The sequence below is a fragment of the Ammospiza nelsoni genome, chromosome 8 (genome assembly GCF_027579445.1).
Source record: "Ammospiza nelsoni isolate bAmmNel1 chromosome 8, bAmmNel1.pri, whole genome shotgun sequence".
NCBI lineage: Eukaryota > Metazoa > Chordata > Aves > Passeriformes > Passerellidae > Ammospiza > Ammospiza nelsoni.
Window position 1 is genome coordinate 30,553,362 of NC_080640.1, and position 16,155 is coordinate 30,569,516.

A 16,155-nucleotide genomic window follows, 5' to 3' on the forward strand; every position below is an offset into this window, starting at 1 on the left:
ACCACAGGCTCACATCCCTTCCAGGGGGGTGTAAGCATGACAAATTTGTCACATGTTGGCTCTTTGATCTCCTCTGCATGAGGAGGAGTGTCTGCAATTGGGGTTTGTCTGGAGCCATAGCTACACGTGTGTGCTCAGAGTGCGCCAGGGGCACCTGTGGCTTGCTGAGAATTTTCTAAAGGAATAGAATCACCTCTAACTTACCTATTATTTGGGTTGGGAACTGGTGATTCTTGGTTTGAATTGCAGTTTCTCTGTGAGCTTGTTGTATATGTGGTGTTACTTCACAAAAGTTATGACAAAAATGATCAAAAATGAAACAAAAGTCTTTATGCCCTGCCTGTCCCATGAGGGACAGTAGCCAGGCTCACGCTTTAACCTCTTCACAATTCTGTATTTTATTTTGTTGGCCATTTCATCACTTTTTCATCAGTTTTGAGAATATAAAAGGAAGAATAAGAAGGACCATTCAGTAAAATTATAGAACATTGAAAACATCAAAGGAATATTGTTTACTGTTATCTTTGAGAGAAAATACAGGGCTGTAAAACTGCAATGCCTCTTTGTTGTGACAAAGGCTGTTAGAAGGACAGGAAGGCTGGCATTAATCCAGCCTTTTAACAAGGACTACAAGAGTGGCAAACAGAACAATTGAATCCACTCTTGTACCAGCTTTTTGATTGTAATCAGCTGTTAACCCCCATAAACTTTTAGATTACTTTTAGTTTCCTTCAAGTGGCAAAACAGTTGTTTTGTGACTGTTTTGAGGCAAGCCACAAGTGAGAAAATGCAATGTTTTATTTATTTCACTCCAGCCAAGGGTCCAATGAATTCATTAAGTTGAGACTGCAGGATGCCTGAACTTGTCCAGGTCAGTTATTTGCTCCTAGCTCACAGGAGGAGCATTTCCCATCCCTCATTTCCTCCACCAGCTGAAGCTGTGTGATTATTTCAAGAGCCATCAAGCTCAGGCTATCCATTTTTATGGCCTCACCAGCAGACATTCCTGGATTCCTCCCAGGCCATGCCAGCAGAGCCTTTGGTTATTGCTAGGGATGAGCATTAGCCTGCAGAATTCAAAATGAAAGCCCAGCTGGGAGGGTGTTTGTGCAAGTGCTGCCCAAGGAAACTGATGTTGATGAGTGTGGGGGATATGGGCACATTTTCTCTGACTTAGTGAGGCTGCTCTCAAGTGTGGATATTATCCTCCCTCCTCCATCTGACTGAGCTGTTTTAAATGTGTTCTCTTCAGGAGCTGTTTGGATTTCTGCTGTTTGTGCTGAATGCAAACAGGCACCTCAGCAAGGCCATGGCAGGTGTCTGGCAATCAGTCCCTGGGATTACACAGGAATCCTAACAAGGAGGTGCTTACCCTTCAGTTGCTAAATTTAGGTGAGATGAGCACTGATACAAAAGCAGTGATTCATGTCCTACTTCTTGTCTTTGTAAGGATTTCAGCAGCCCAGGTGGTGGAAGGTGTCCCATGGCAGGGGCTGGGGTGAGATGGGTGTTAAGGTCCCTTCCAACCCAAACCAGGCTGGGATTCTGGGATGAGTCCTGCTTGCTGTAAATTCCAAATTCACTTAGGACTAAATGAATTTTGTCTGATACTTTAATGAATTAATTTGAGGGCTCCCCTTCTTAGTAAATCACAGAATCACAGATTGGTTTGGGTTGGAAGGGACCCTAAAGCTCATCCCATTCCTCCCCCTGCCATGGGCAAGAACATCTTCCACCATCCCAGGCTGCTCCAAGCCCCATCCAGCCTGGCTTTGGACACTTCCAGGGATCCAGGGGCAGCCACAGCTGCTCTGGGCACCCTGTGCTGTAGGAGAATACAGTATGGGTAAATGAAGGTGGTATAGAATGTAATCTTATCCCCTAAAGAGTTGCAGCTGAACCTATTACTAAAGATTAGGAGCAGGCCTGATGTTAACAGGCCACAGCTGTAGCCAATAGGAAGAGTGTTATAAAAGAGTGGATTGGTGGGAACTGGAGCCAGTTGGCTGTTGTGAGGATGAGGAAGAGTCGGTGCCTAGAGGAGATGCCCACGAGAAACTGGGGGCAGGGTATGAAAAAGGAGGTATGAAACTCTGACAATATGGAACCTTTGCAATGTAATGACTATAGAACTCTTGCAATATAATGGCAACACTGTGTCAGGGCCTGCCCACCCTGCCAGGGAAGAATTCCTTATTCCCAATATCCCATCCATCCCTGCCCTCTGGCACTGGGAAATCACTCTCCTGTGTCCTGCCCCTGCAGTTCCATGAAAAGTCTCTCTCTGGCTTCCCTGGAAGTCCCCTTAGATATGCAAATATCACTGACTGTAATGAGGAATGCAGCATTATTATTGTAATGCTTCATCTCTGAATCCTCAACTCTAAAATTTTGGGTTGATATGTAACAAGTCTGTAGAATTTCTTATTCAGTGCTGGAAGTAGCACAACAGGAGCCAGAACTCTGAATCTTATATGGAGATTTGTTTTAAAAATACCAATGTAAGTAATGACTTTTATTTCCGGGATTTTCAGAACCCAGATAAAGTAGCTATCAAATACAGACTGCAGGGTTTAGGAATGAGGTAATCACCTCTCTCCTGATCTTCCTGAATTGGTGTATCTAATATATTATTGTGTATATTAAATTTAATTTTTCACTGGCTTTTTTCAATGAGAATTTTTGAATTAAGAGCAGTTTTTTCCCTGCTGCTTTGTTTTCCTAATCTTCTTATAATTCTCATTTGGCCTGAAAAGATATTTACATATCTAAACTTATGTTATTCATAAAGCCAATCAAGCTTTAATTAAGATATAAATAAAGTTGTTTTAGAAGGGGGAGTGAAATATTCTGAATTCTTATCTAAATCTTGTTTTTCAGATTTTTATAAATAGTAAATATTATGCATTTGATCAGTACATAAAGATATTAGAAAACGGAAAAAATCTTTTAAAATAACCATAAATATCTTTAGTATAATTCAGTTATTTGCCTAAGAAGTGAAAATCCAATAGCTGACAATATAATAAAAAGACTATACCATCTGTTAGCTGTATATAATGATATTAAAAACATCAGTCTGTACTTGATTCAACAATTTTCAAGAGCTTGTTAACCTTTCAAATTAGATTTGTACTATCAATTATACTTAACCAGGAACTTTTTATCCGTGCTTTTGTATTTCCTTAATTAGTTCCATAACTCATTTCAGGCATCTTTCTAATAATGTCACACAGTTATAGAGCCACAGCAGGACTTTCAGGGATGTCTGCTTCCATTTTTCCTTTTTCTTTCCCCACTACCACACTGTAACTGTGTGGTGATGAATGTTCCCACCTCCAGTTCCACTCTCCCTTGAAATATTGCTATGGAATTCATCAAGGGCCAGACTTTGTGTCTCAGAGCAGTGGTGTGAATGGGCTCTGCAGGTCCCAGCCTCAGCCTGCCATCCTGAGAGAATGGACTGCAGGTATTCCATAATTATCTCTTGGATTATCCCTGCTGCTTTTCAGAGAGGTGTGAGAAAGTCTTTTTGCCTCTGAAACTCTCAGAGGATTCTCTGCAGCCATTTTGTGCTGGCCCTGACCCTTCTGAGGGCAGAGTTAAGCTCACACTGTGTTAAGGACGGCCCTGGCAATGGGGCGATACTCCAGCCTGCTCAGCAGCACAGCAGGATTCACTTTCACCCCAAGGAAAGCATGGTTCTTAAGGACACATCTCCATAAAATTGCTGCTTTAGCAGTGAGGTAAAAGCTCCTCTCAAGACACTCTTGTGGTTTGGAAAAAGAGGAAGATGGAACAGCAGCAGAAAATATTTTAAAAATCAACATGTCTGTCTAATAGAATAGAGAATGAAATTCAGACATAGTTCATCTGCATCCATATACTTAGGTAATAAAATTATTTTTCATGTTAGGAACATTCTTATCACTTTGCAGCCTCCTGGTTTCTTACACTTTAATATCTTATATTAATAGTTTTCATTATTATGTCCAAAACATGTGCTAGACTATGCACAGTCTGTGTTAGTGTACTGCACTGCAACCCCAGAGCACCATTTTCACAGACACACCCATCAAATTCACATCACCAGCCCTCAGGTAGGGGTACCATTTATCACAACCTAACCTTTCTCTGTGGTTCAGAGCTGTAGGGTGGGCAAGGACCAAGAAGACAAGTTCCTAAAATAGTCCTGACAGCTGCTCCTCCAGCCTGTCATTAGAGCCTTCCCCATGGAGCACATGCCGAAGTCCAGCCTGAACCTAATTCTAGTCCATGAGCTCTTGTTTTATCAGCTATGAACAGGGAGCACAGATGACTTCTGTCTCTTTTATGGTCCCCTCCCATGTATTTGGAAATTGTGATGCTGCTCCGTAGGCTTGGGCTCCCATTCCTTGCCGCATTTTTGATCTGTCACGTTTTCTGTGCTTTGGTTCATCTCTTTATCAGACTGGATGTGTTCAGCCCATACTCTTGTTCCAGGTCTCTTCTGCATTTCCAGGGATTTTCTCATTTTGTGCCCCACAGGAATTCCCCATAGTCCACACCCTGACTGGTTATTCCTCAGGTGAAGCCAGGAGCCTGCTGCCTCCCCACAGAGCTTTAGAATTCTGGTTTCTTGCTGCCTCTTTGCTCAAACCTGTCATGCAAGGAATTAATCCAAGTATGGATTAGTGCTGGATCCTGCAGAGCTCTGCCACAGTCCTCTCCTCTTTGGTATGGATCTGTTGATAATGAACCCCTGTCTGCAGGGTTTTTGTGCAGGTTTCCCTTTTTAAGGAGGTTTTGGTTCTATGTGTGCTCTTTTCATTCTCCTAGTCTTCCATTCCTCTCCTGGGAGCTCTCTAGGAACACTGGGTTAGTCCAGCCAGCCTGGCAAGTGTGTAGGAAAAAGCTTCTCAACCTAGGGATGCTGAAACCCATTTTTTCCTCACAGAGCCTCTAAGCTTATCCTCATCTTCCTGGTTTTCATTGTGTCAGCTATCTCTACTGCTTCACAATTTTAACAAAATAATAAAAAAAATTAAAAATATTTTAAACACTCAAAATTATGGAGAGAAATGATGCTGTGGCAATTCCACACAGTGGCCAGAGATTCCATTTCAGATATTTCAGCATGTCAGGCTAGCTGGGGCAAGCCATGGAGAGCTGTTACTGCCATTCCTGACTTCTTCCATTCTCCTCGTGCCCACCTGTTCATGCAGGGAGATATTGGGGAAGCAGGACTTGCTGCATCCTTCTGCATCACTGCCTGAACAGCTCTTACCTGGTGGCTGCACACTGAAATGAAATTTAGGAGAATATGCCCAGAGGAAGAGACACATGAAATATTAAATATTCCCAAGGACCCTTGAAAGGTCTACAGTGAAGTGGGGCAAAAATCCCCAAGAAATTCCCCTTTTCAATGGATCATGCCTCTCCCTCTCGTTGGTATTTCTCACACTGTATTGCTTTTTTCCAGAAATGAATTAAGAGCTTGAAGATGGAATTTGTGGATGTGAAAAATCAGAAAAAGATGTAAATGCTGTTTTCCTGAGGCCAAGGGAGCTCTGCATCAAAGTGAAAAGCTACGGTATGAAAACCATGGATTTTACAAATGTATTGTTTCAGTGCAAATGGATTACATTTTAAATATAAAATAATGCTCTGACTTTTAGCAGCCCTAGAAATTGCACCATATTTTAACATTACAGAAATTGCACCATATTTTAATATTACAGAAATTTTCTGATGCATATTTAATGAAGTATTTTAGAGCACTTAGTGAACAGAAACAGTCCTTGAAATTTGTCTGTCTTAACTCTTGATTTTTTTCAATGACTTATTCCTGTCATTGATTTTACACCAGTGCTACTTCCATAGGTATTAAACATAACTGTGCTTAAAGTAATTTAAATATGACTTGTACTGAGCATGAAGATATTTAAGCACGATGGGAAAATATAACAAAAACAATTAATAATTTTTATTAGTTTAATATTTGTTGCTCTGTAAGAAAGCTGAGGCTTCTGATCTAGATCTCTGTTTCTGAAACAAAGACCTAAGGCACAGGTTTTGGAAGCTGATATATTCACCCATGCCACATTCAAAAAGGAAGTGAGCATCCAGATTTATTTCCTATACTTAATTTTGTTAGCAAATGAGATGTAGACCTTATAGGAGTGAAATCCGGAGCAGGATTATTCATAGAGACATTTAAAAGGCATCAAAATACAGATGGCTTTTGGTTTTTGGCAATTAAATTATTAGATAACTTTTATTCTATTAAAAACCTCATCAACAGTAGGCAAAACCCATGTGTGGGTGAATTGGTTGTAAATTACATGGAATTTACTGATTGTAAATTACATGGAATTTACTAGTTGTAAATGGAATTTTTCAGCTTGGATGTTTGTAGAGCAGTGTAAGTTCTACCAGAACTTAAGTAAGAGTAACAACCTGTGATCCCTGCATCTTGCCTTTTGGCCAGTGTTACATCTGAAATACAGGGAAAAATTCAGTAAAATTTCAGCTGAAATACATGAAAAAAAATTACAAATAGCTGCAGAGTGTTCTGGGCTGCCTGTGACCTCATGGCTGGGATTGCCCTTTGGACCTGATAGGTTTCCTTCTGAAACTGCTTAGATTCAGATCTTAACTGAATTTACAGAGTGGAAATTGTGAGTCCTCAGAACCTTAGTTGGAGTCACCAGCTGGCGGGTTGGGATGAATGATCCCATTCCAGGACATTTGGAGAGCAGTGTAAGTTCTGCCAGAACTTAACTAAGAGTAATGTGGAGGGATAGAATGTAAGAAAATAAAGATAGGGCATAAGGCAGTCTCACACCTGAGGAGTTGCAGCTGCACTAATCACCAGAGATTAGGAACAGGCTTGACCTTAATAGGCCACAGCTGTGTCCAATAAGAAGATGAGTGCTACAAAAGAGTGGGTAGCTGGGTGAGGAGAGAGATGGAGTTTGTTGGCTGTGCTGGGAAGAAGAAGGACTCAGTGCTGCGAGGAGATGACCATGAGAAATCACTGACAAGGTATGGAGCTTTTGCAATAAGATGACAACAGAGTAACAACCTGTGATCCCTGCATCTCACCTTCTGGCCAGTGTTACATCTGAAATACAGAAAAAAATTCAGTAAAATTTTCACAACACCTTCTCTCAGGGTGTGACCTTCAAGGACACTCCCTGGAGCACCTGGGGTCCCTCCTGGAGGCTCTGGATGAGCAGAGCAAGGTTGGAAGCTCAGCAAGCTCTTCCCTGATTGTCCCTCTGGAGCTCCTCATCTGCAGAGGGAGATCTGAGCTCATGTTTGCTCCATGCCCTTCAGGTGCTGCCTCTGGACACAAAGATGGACAAATTAAATGAGTAATAAACCCAGCTAATAATAAATAGAAGAAGTGGGGTGTAAAGGGCAGGGTAGAATATTATTCAAAATAGGTATCTCAACTTGTTTCCCTGAGTAACTGCACAAATAAACTGTTATTCATTTTGAAGGTTAAGCTCTAATAATACCTTTAAAACACTCAAGTAAAGTTCAAATGCAATCTACTATTTATGATAAAGCGTTCCCAGTGTTGGAGGCAACTCTTTCCCAAATTGATTATATTCCCTTTTGAGCAGAAGTAGGTTTCAAGCATCTAATTCAGGAGAAGTCATCCATCTTCCTTTCTGTTAGTCAGACAGCTCGATATTCCAGTTCTTCCACAAAGTCTGACTTGCCAATGGAACGGATATTTCTTTTTCTTCAGCAAAACAGGCTCTTTTGAGTCCTTCCAAGCCTGCTTAGCATTTGTGTTCTTTTTGACAGGCATTCATTTTTGGAACAAACTCATATGTGCAGCAGAAAGAGAAAAGAAAATTGCCCAAAAGGGGGATTTTAAAGAGTTTTAAGGATTACTAAATAATTTGTTTTTAAGAGTCACAGAAATTTTACAGGCAGTCTACAGCTAAAAAGTAATTACTGTAACCTGGGAGCATACAATGTTAGTTTGTATAATTTTAATTTGTTGTTTGTGAGTTCTTTTCTTTATCAGTGATAAACAGATACAAATCCCAGTCATGAATCTTGTTGGGAATGCATCCAGCTATTTTTGTTATAATTGCTAAGAAAATGCTTTTATCTGGAATTTTAAGAAATGCTGTTCTTTTTACATGACCCTGGGATAATGACTCTGGGATAATGACACTTCATGCTCCAGAGAAAATCCAAGAGAAAAGTGAACAGCAGTTAACTAAGGAATTTCAAATCACAAAATTATTTGTCTTTCTGACTGAATCTATCCCTGATGTCAGTCCTAACCCTGGTAGGACTTGGGGTTTGTCATGAAGTTGTCAAGGGTTCATCTTTTTTTTCTCCAAACCCACTGGCCAAACAAGAATTGCTGTTTTCAGATTCCAGAGTGATGTGGCTTTATTTTTCACAGCTAAAATTGTACATTTAAATTCTATGGCATTTAAATTCTTTGCTGTCACTGGGTATGAACAAAACACATTCTGGCTGAAAAACAAAACATGTAGCCTTTGTTTAAATGAACGATGCCTTTTATTGGTACATTTTTGTTGGTAGAATTTGCCAAAAGATAAATGAACTTGTCAGCATCAAGTTGCTCCTATTTGTTCCAGGATGCCCCGAGTTGTGGTGTGATCAGTCTTTCCCTAGAGAAGCTGAAGAGATGACCTTTTAATTTTTGTTCAAGTACAGAATGCTTGAAGGAAAGTCCCAGCATTCTGTACTCACCCTGAGTCTGCTGCTCCCAAGGCTTGAAAACATGGCTTGGTGACACAACCCAGCCAAGTGTGGCATCCAAGTAATGATGTTGTAATTAAGGCAGGGGTGGATCTTCCACTTTGGACATGAATTTTGGATTGATGATACCGTTCTTCTAAAATCTCCCTTCAGGCTGCAAATATCTCATGGTGTTCTGCCGTTTCTAAGCATGAGTAAAGAAAGAATTTCTGGCCCATCAGGAATTTTTAATTGCATTTGATTGCATCCTCAGTCATCATCCAAGCCCTGCTGAGGAGGAGACTAAAAAACCTGAGATAAACAGAAACTGAGATAGAATTCCACCTGGAGAAGAGAAGGGTGTGTGGAGACCTCACAGCTCCTTCGAGGGCCTGAAGGGGTACAGGGAAGCTGGAGAAGGACTGTTCATTAGGAACTGGACTGGCAGGACACGGGCAATGGCTTCCCACTGTCAGATGGGATATTGGGAATGAGGAATTGTTCCCTGGCAGGGTGGGCAGGCCCTGGCACAGGGTGCCCAGAGCAGCTGTGGCTGCCCCTGGATCCCTGGCAGTGCCCAAGGCCAGGCTGGACTTTGGGGCTTGGAGCAGCCTGGGACAGTGGAAGGTGTCCCTGCCATGACAGAGGTGGCACTGGATGGGCTTTAAGGCCATTCCAACCCAAACCATTCCGTGATCCTAAAATTGAGCACAGATTTCATTTCTGGCTGACCAACCTGGCATGATAATATTATGAACGACTGTAAAGGGCAGTCAGGGATTTCCTTTCATGTATTTCTGTGCTTTTCTGAGAAGAAAATTGTTGAAATGGAATGAATGACTGGAATAATTGAAACAGGATGTAGTTCAGTAGTACACAATTCAAGGGTGCTCATTTAGGGAATAAAAACAATTTCAGGTGGAATCATGAGTGTTGGAAGGAGGAGGAGCAGAATTCAAATGAAGGAGTTGTATTGCATGATGACTGTGAATCACTCCTGATATCTAAACCTAAAAAATGCAAATGAATCCCAGGAGTTCTGTCAAACAGGAACAAAGATGTGAGGATGTGTGGTCAGACCTCATCAGCTTAATTGGTGATGTGATTGTAGGGTGAGAAAAGAGCCTTTTAAACAGAAAGATGGTGAAAATACCCACATTTTCCAACTGGTATTGACTCCATTAGGGCTGGACGTCCTAGTAAACCTTGTGACCATTTCTCTACCTTGGGGCTCTGGGATTCCAGAACAGCCTTCTGAGGGATGTTTTAAAGGATTCCAACACTTCAGAGTTCCTATCTTGCAAAACTTTTTTCCTAACCTTGGTTTTACAAATATCAGCTTAAAAATATAGACCTAGAAAGTGTTGGTCTTTCCTGCTACCCTTACTAAGGGCAGATGTGCCTTTTCAGTTGTACCACCTCCATTTGCTTGTGGCTGACAAATACCAGCACTCCACAACTAAAAAAAAATAAATTAGAAGAACATGAAGTCTTTATATATGGCAGTGAAATAATTATGTGCAGCATGTTCAAAAAGATCTTTTTATTTTACTGGTCAAGACTTATTGCTTGATGATGGAAAGTGCTTCATGGTGCTTGAACCAGCAGAATTATCCCACCCTGCACCCCTGCAGTCAGAAAAACAAAACAGACCTAAAATTAAGATGTCACCAACAGAATTGTCTCATTTGCTTTGGCAAACAACTTTTCATTTAATAGAGGAATAATGGTGCTGAAAACAAAATGAACTCTAAAGCTGCAGCCAGTTTAATGTTGCACTGAGCACAGGGATCCACTCAGTGACCCCATAGAGAAGTTTTAGATTTTCACAAGCAAAAAATTACACTTCTTGCTTGATGCGAGTGCAGGAGGGCTTTGGGTACTCCAGAAGGTCAAGCTGACCTTGTTTGCTGATTAAAAAGTAGAGATTAAAGATGAGGTAGTTTTACTGTATTGGAACATTTAATGTTAATGATGTGGCAGCATAATTTGTGATCATAAGATATCCATGATGATACAGAATGGAAAGTAGATCATAATAGCCTGTGAGATTGAGAAATGGCTGCAAACTGAATATGCAAAGGATATAGAACAAATGGTGAAAAGCACATTGGGGAAGTTGTTATTTGCAACTTTAATTGTGATAATTTGGGAGATTGTGGAACTTTGGGGGTTTTGTTGTTGTTGTTATGGACAAAACTCTGCTCTTTGTTTTCTTTCTCTGTTTGTATAACCTAAAAATGTAATAACTATGGAATGATTGATTAGAGTAAATGGGATGAAAGAATGGGAAGGGCTATATCTAATTTCACATATACTGACTCATAGGTCATTAAATGAAATTTCTCCTGCCTCTTTCTATCTGAGGCCTTTGGAGGAAGTGATCTGTATTTAAAGGTAATTAAACCCAAACTTATTATTCTTTTTTTTTCTGGTGGATCTTAATCCCAGTGACTTTTTGTATTTGCAAAATTCATCTAGAAGGATCTGTTTAGAAAATATCCGAGACCTTCTCAGAACTGACCACAAACCCTAATTTTGTTTAAGCTGAGTTAACAAAATATTAAGCTGAGTATCAGCTGTCAATGTCACAAATACTGTTAGTGGAATTTTCCTAATAAGCCCTGAAATGAGTATTATAATCCTGTTCAATTTGAATTAACTTTTGAAGGGATTTTGTGAGGTTAATGGGAGAGTTGACATTTCACTTCAAAAAGAAGGTGCTGTAGGTTCTTGAATTATCTCTTCTTTCATTGTAGGAACAGAGCAGATATGTTTCCACTGATGTCTGCAGAGCAAAACTGGTCTGTAAAAGCTGGTGATGTTGCCTGGTTGAATCAGCCTTTAAAAAAGAAATTCCAGACTATTATTCCTCTACTCTTTTCTTTAAAACCCTTCATGAGGCTACAAGAGCCATAGGATGGTACTAATTATGTCAGAACATCATTATGTTCTTTTGAGATGTTTTTCTCTCTAGATTTACATTTCACCTCTAAGCAAACGCAGAAGACTGTTACATATAATGTAACAGTGGTCATTTAAGCAGAAAATTGTCTTAGAATGGTTAATTATTTAATTTTTGTATATACTATATCCTTAAGGAAACACTGCTGAGGAGAAAAATCAGTGAAGCAAGCAGGAGCTTTTTTATTGAACTCCGTTCCTAAATAACACTGCTGACTGTTTTCCTTGAATTGAGAAATGGAAATGCTAGATGAAAACACATTCAAATGAAGATAAGATTCACATTTTAGAAGTTGATACTTGGTTAACTTGGTAGCACAGGTAAATAAAACTATTTAGAACTGTAGAAAGAGGCACCTCAAGAAAAGATCTGTTGCTCTGTGCAGCAAGCCATAATCAAAGAGAGATGTTTGACTTTAATGATCTGTTCCTCATGTGGCAGGGAACTCCAGAACCTCCCTTAGAACCTCTTCCAGGAATTCATGGGCTCTGATATTATGTGGTTTATTTCCCTTCCAGTGGAGCTAATGCCCTGGTCCCTGACAGCCAGCAGAACCAGCTCTGGGGTTTGACACCCTGGGCACTGCCTGCCATCTCCTCATCTCCTTCCTTCCAGGTAAAACCCTCTGCCAGCTCCTCTGGACAGCAGCAGCACCCTCAGCACTGCTCAGCACCATCTGAAAATGCTTAAATGTGGATTTCCATCTTGGTTGTGCACACAGAAACCTGAGATGGTCAAGGAGAATCCTGCCATGTGATTAATTAATTCAGAGAGAGAAAATTTGTGAAATAAACCCCAACAGTGCCATGTTCCTGTGCTGGGTACCCTACAGGTTGGGAATCAAAAGATTTGACAGATTATGGGCTGGGCTAATTGAGATCTCAATTGTTCTCAGTCTAAAACTGGGGACAGCCAGCATGGCTTGGGAATTAAATCTGAAAGCAAGCATGTATGACAGTGAATAAATGCCTAATGAAATTATTTCTTCAGTTACAGTGGGAGTGGAGGATGGAGCCAAGGCAGATGCAACACCAGAGGAAGAGAGAAAAAACCCAACTCATCTGCTAAATAGAGGTAAGACATCCCAGAAAATGCATAGAAATGAGGGTGATTTTCCTGTGCTTGATCAAAGGTAAAAAGCACGTGTTAAAAAAGCCTGATGTACTTTAGAAATCTTTTTGATGTGAATTTGAAGCTGTGGTTTGATAGCTTTTCCTCCACTCACAGGACACAGATGGCTATTCCATAGTAAATGGGGTGCAATTAGTGACTATCCACAGCTAAAGGCAGCAGTAAGCAGGAATCTGAGGCTTTTTGGATCTTAAATACATCTGGACCAATATTCTGCTGTTTATTTTATTTTGTATTATTTTAATCCTGTGTTCTTTTTTTTGCTGATACCCAATTCTCCACAAATGAGGCAGGTCTTGCACTTGCTGTTGTGTCTTTTTATTTTATGTTATTTTATTCCTGTTTTATGTTATTATATATATATTTATGTATATAATTAGAAAAATATAAAATATATGTTTATATATTTTTATATATTATATATATATAAATATATATAATGGTTTTTTATTCCTGTAATTTTTAATTGCTGATACCTGATTCACCACGAAGGAAGCAGGTTTTGCACTCACTGTTGTGGTTTTTTTATTTTATGTTATTTTATTCCTGTTTTCTGGTATTTTATATATGTTTTTATATGTTATATATATATTATATATAAATAGAAAATGTATAAAATATGTTTATATATTTATAGATTTTTATATATTTTATCTATATTTTTAATATATATTTTTGGATTTTATATATATAGATATATTTAATGTTATTTTATTCCTGTCTTTTTTAATTGCTCATACCCAACTCTGCACAAAAGAAGCAGGTCTTGCACTTCCTGTTGTGTTTTTTTTTTTTTATTTTATGTTATTTTATTCCTGTTTTGTTATTATATATATATTTATATACATTATATAAATATATTTATAAAAATATAATATAGAACATATAATTATATATTTCATATTATATATATATGTATGTATTTGTGTTATTTTATTCCTGTTTTTTTAAATTGCTGCTACCCAGCTCCCCACAATGGAAGCAGGTCTAGCACTGCCTGTTCTGTTTCTCTCACATCTCTGGCAATGACCACATGGGGTTTTCCCTTGTCCTGTAGCTTGAGGAATGTTCTGTTTCCTAGGACTATCTGGAAATTTCATCCAAAAAGCTTTTGTTATGTCAGGGCCTTGGGACCTGCTGATGCCTGTGATTTTTTCTGGTTTCCCAAAGGAGATGCGGAGAACATTTTCCTTCCCATTGTAGGGATGTTTGAGGCCCATTCTGCAGATCTTTCTGCACTGAATGTCTGCTACATGGCTTTAATGGCTCTTACAACCATTTACAGTCATAACCATTCAGTTTATCCTCAGCTGTGCTAATACTCACCATGATTTAATCTATATAAATCCATTAAATATTGATTTATTAAATTTTCAGGGTTGTTCCTTGTATGGAAAAGCCATTATGCAGTTAATATGTTCTAAGACTGGCAATTTGGCTTTATAAATTGCAGATTGTGTTCTGCCTCAGCTCAGAGCAAAGTGAGACTCTACCACCCATCCCTGTATTGGCTTTTTTTGCACACCTCACCAGCATGATTCATGGTTTGGGGCCCAGAGGTGCTCCTGGTTTTTCTGATAGCCAAATTTTCTATGTTGTGGGGCTGATTCACAGCCTTGCACAATGCAGGACACAGTGGCTTGTGCTGACTGACTCTCAGATAGCTGCCCTAACATATTTACTTTGGACTTATCCATCTACCAGTCTGTGCAGGGTATGGCATCTGCTCCCTTGAATTTAGTTATTCTTTGTCTGATTTATAACACAGGCCTGTAATAAATTGTCTCAGCACAGTTGGAGTGCACTGAACTACAGATTAAGAGCTGCAATGACTGGGGAAGGCAGGGACTTCATAAACCAGATTTATGGAATCAAAACTTGTTGTTGTTGTTCTGATACTATAATAGAAGCTAAAAACTTAAGTGCTAACTTTATAACGTATTTCAGCAAACTCTTTCCTAACTCTGCTAATCTCATATAACTAATCTGTGTTTTTTAAAATATACATACTGGAACTCCAACAACTGCTGCAGAAAGCAAAGACTGTTTCATTGTGTTGAAGTCCAGTGCATTAAATCTGTTGGTGTTTTCTTCGCTGAGACCTTTGAAAAATGCTTTTTCCATGTTGATGTAAGTCACTCTCAGCACGGGTGGAGTGCGCTGAACTACAGATTAAGAGCTGGAATGAGTGGGGAAGGCAGGGACTTCATAAACCTGATTTATGGAATCAAAACTGGTTTTGTTGTTGTTGTTTTGATACTATAACAGAACCTAACAAAAAGTTACCTTAAGTGCTAACTTTATGACATATTTCAGCAAAGTCTTTCCTGACTCTGCTGATCTCTCTGTAATTAATCTAATTTGTATTTTTAATAATCCTGCAACTCCAGCAACTGCTGCAGAACGCAAAGACTGTTTCACTGTTGAAGTCCAATGCATTGGTGTTTTTATGAAATCTGTTGGTGTTTTCTTCACTGAGACCTTTGTAAAATGCTTTTTTGTATTGATGTAAGTCCCTCTCTAGGCACTGGTCAAGTACTGTTCTGCAGTGTCTGTTCAGCTCTTAATCTCCACTCACAAACCAGGCACTGAGCTTCATCCTTTCCCTCAGTGAGCACAGTGATAGGCTCTGCATGGCCCGGGGGGCACAGAAAAAAGGGGAAAAAAATTTAAAAAAATAATCTGTGGAGCTAAATGGGCTGTGATGGGAGGAGGTGTGCACCCATGCCAGCCCTTGGAACCCCAAAACTGGGGACAAGGCTTCCCAGGTTACAAACCCAGGGGAAGCTGAAGGACAAAGAGCACTTAGAGACAAAACCAGATAAATTAAAAAAAACCTCTTGTAAGCAAGACTCCTTTGCAATAAAAAAGGGTAGACTTAGATGAACAAGATTGATGGGACAAGAGATTCTTCACATTCCATTTCATCTCACAGGTTTCAGTGCAGTAATTTGGCAATTTGTTATGGTGATGCATCTCTCTTGCTAATTATTAAAATTATTGTCAGAAATAATTTCGAAATCTAGGTTTATAAAGAGGCTGTGGTGAGTTCAGGATGCTCAAGCTCTCAGAGTTGAATTAATTTGTTTTTATTTAACTTTCAGAGTTGAATTAATTTGTGTCAGAAGTTGGATTCCAGAAAGCACTTATTAAAAGTGAGTCAGAAATCAATTCTGTTTGTTTTCCTCAAATATACTTTACATAAAAGAAATTTAATTTTAGTAAATTTATTAGTGTCTCTTTGCAGAAAAGCAATGGATTGACAGTTGATCTAAATTGCTACAATTGTTTAAAAGGTCAAAAACTACAGCACTTAGAGACAAACCATTCTATTGCTCTAG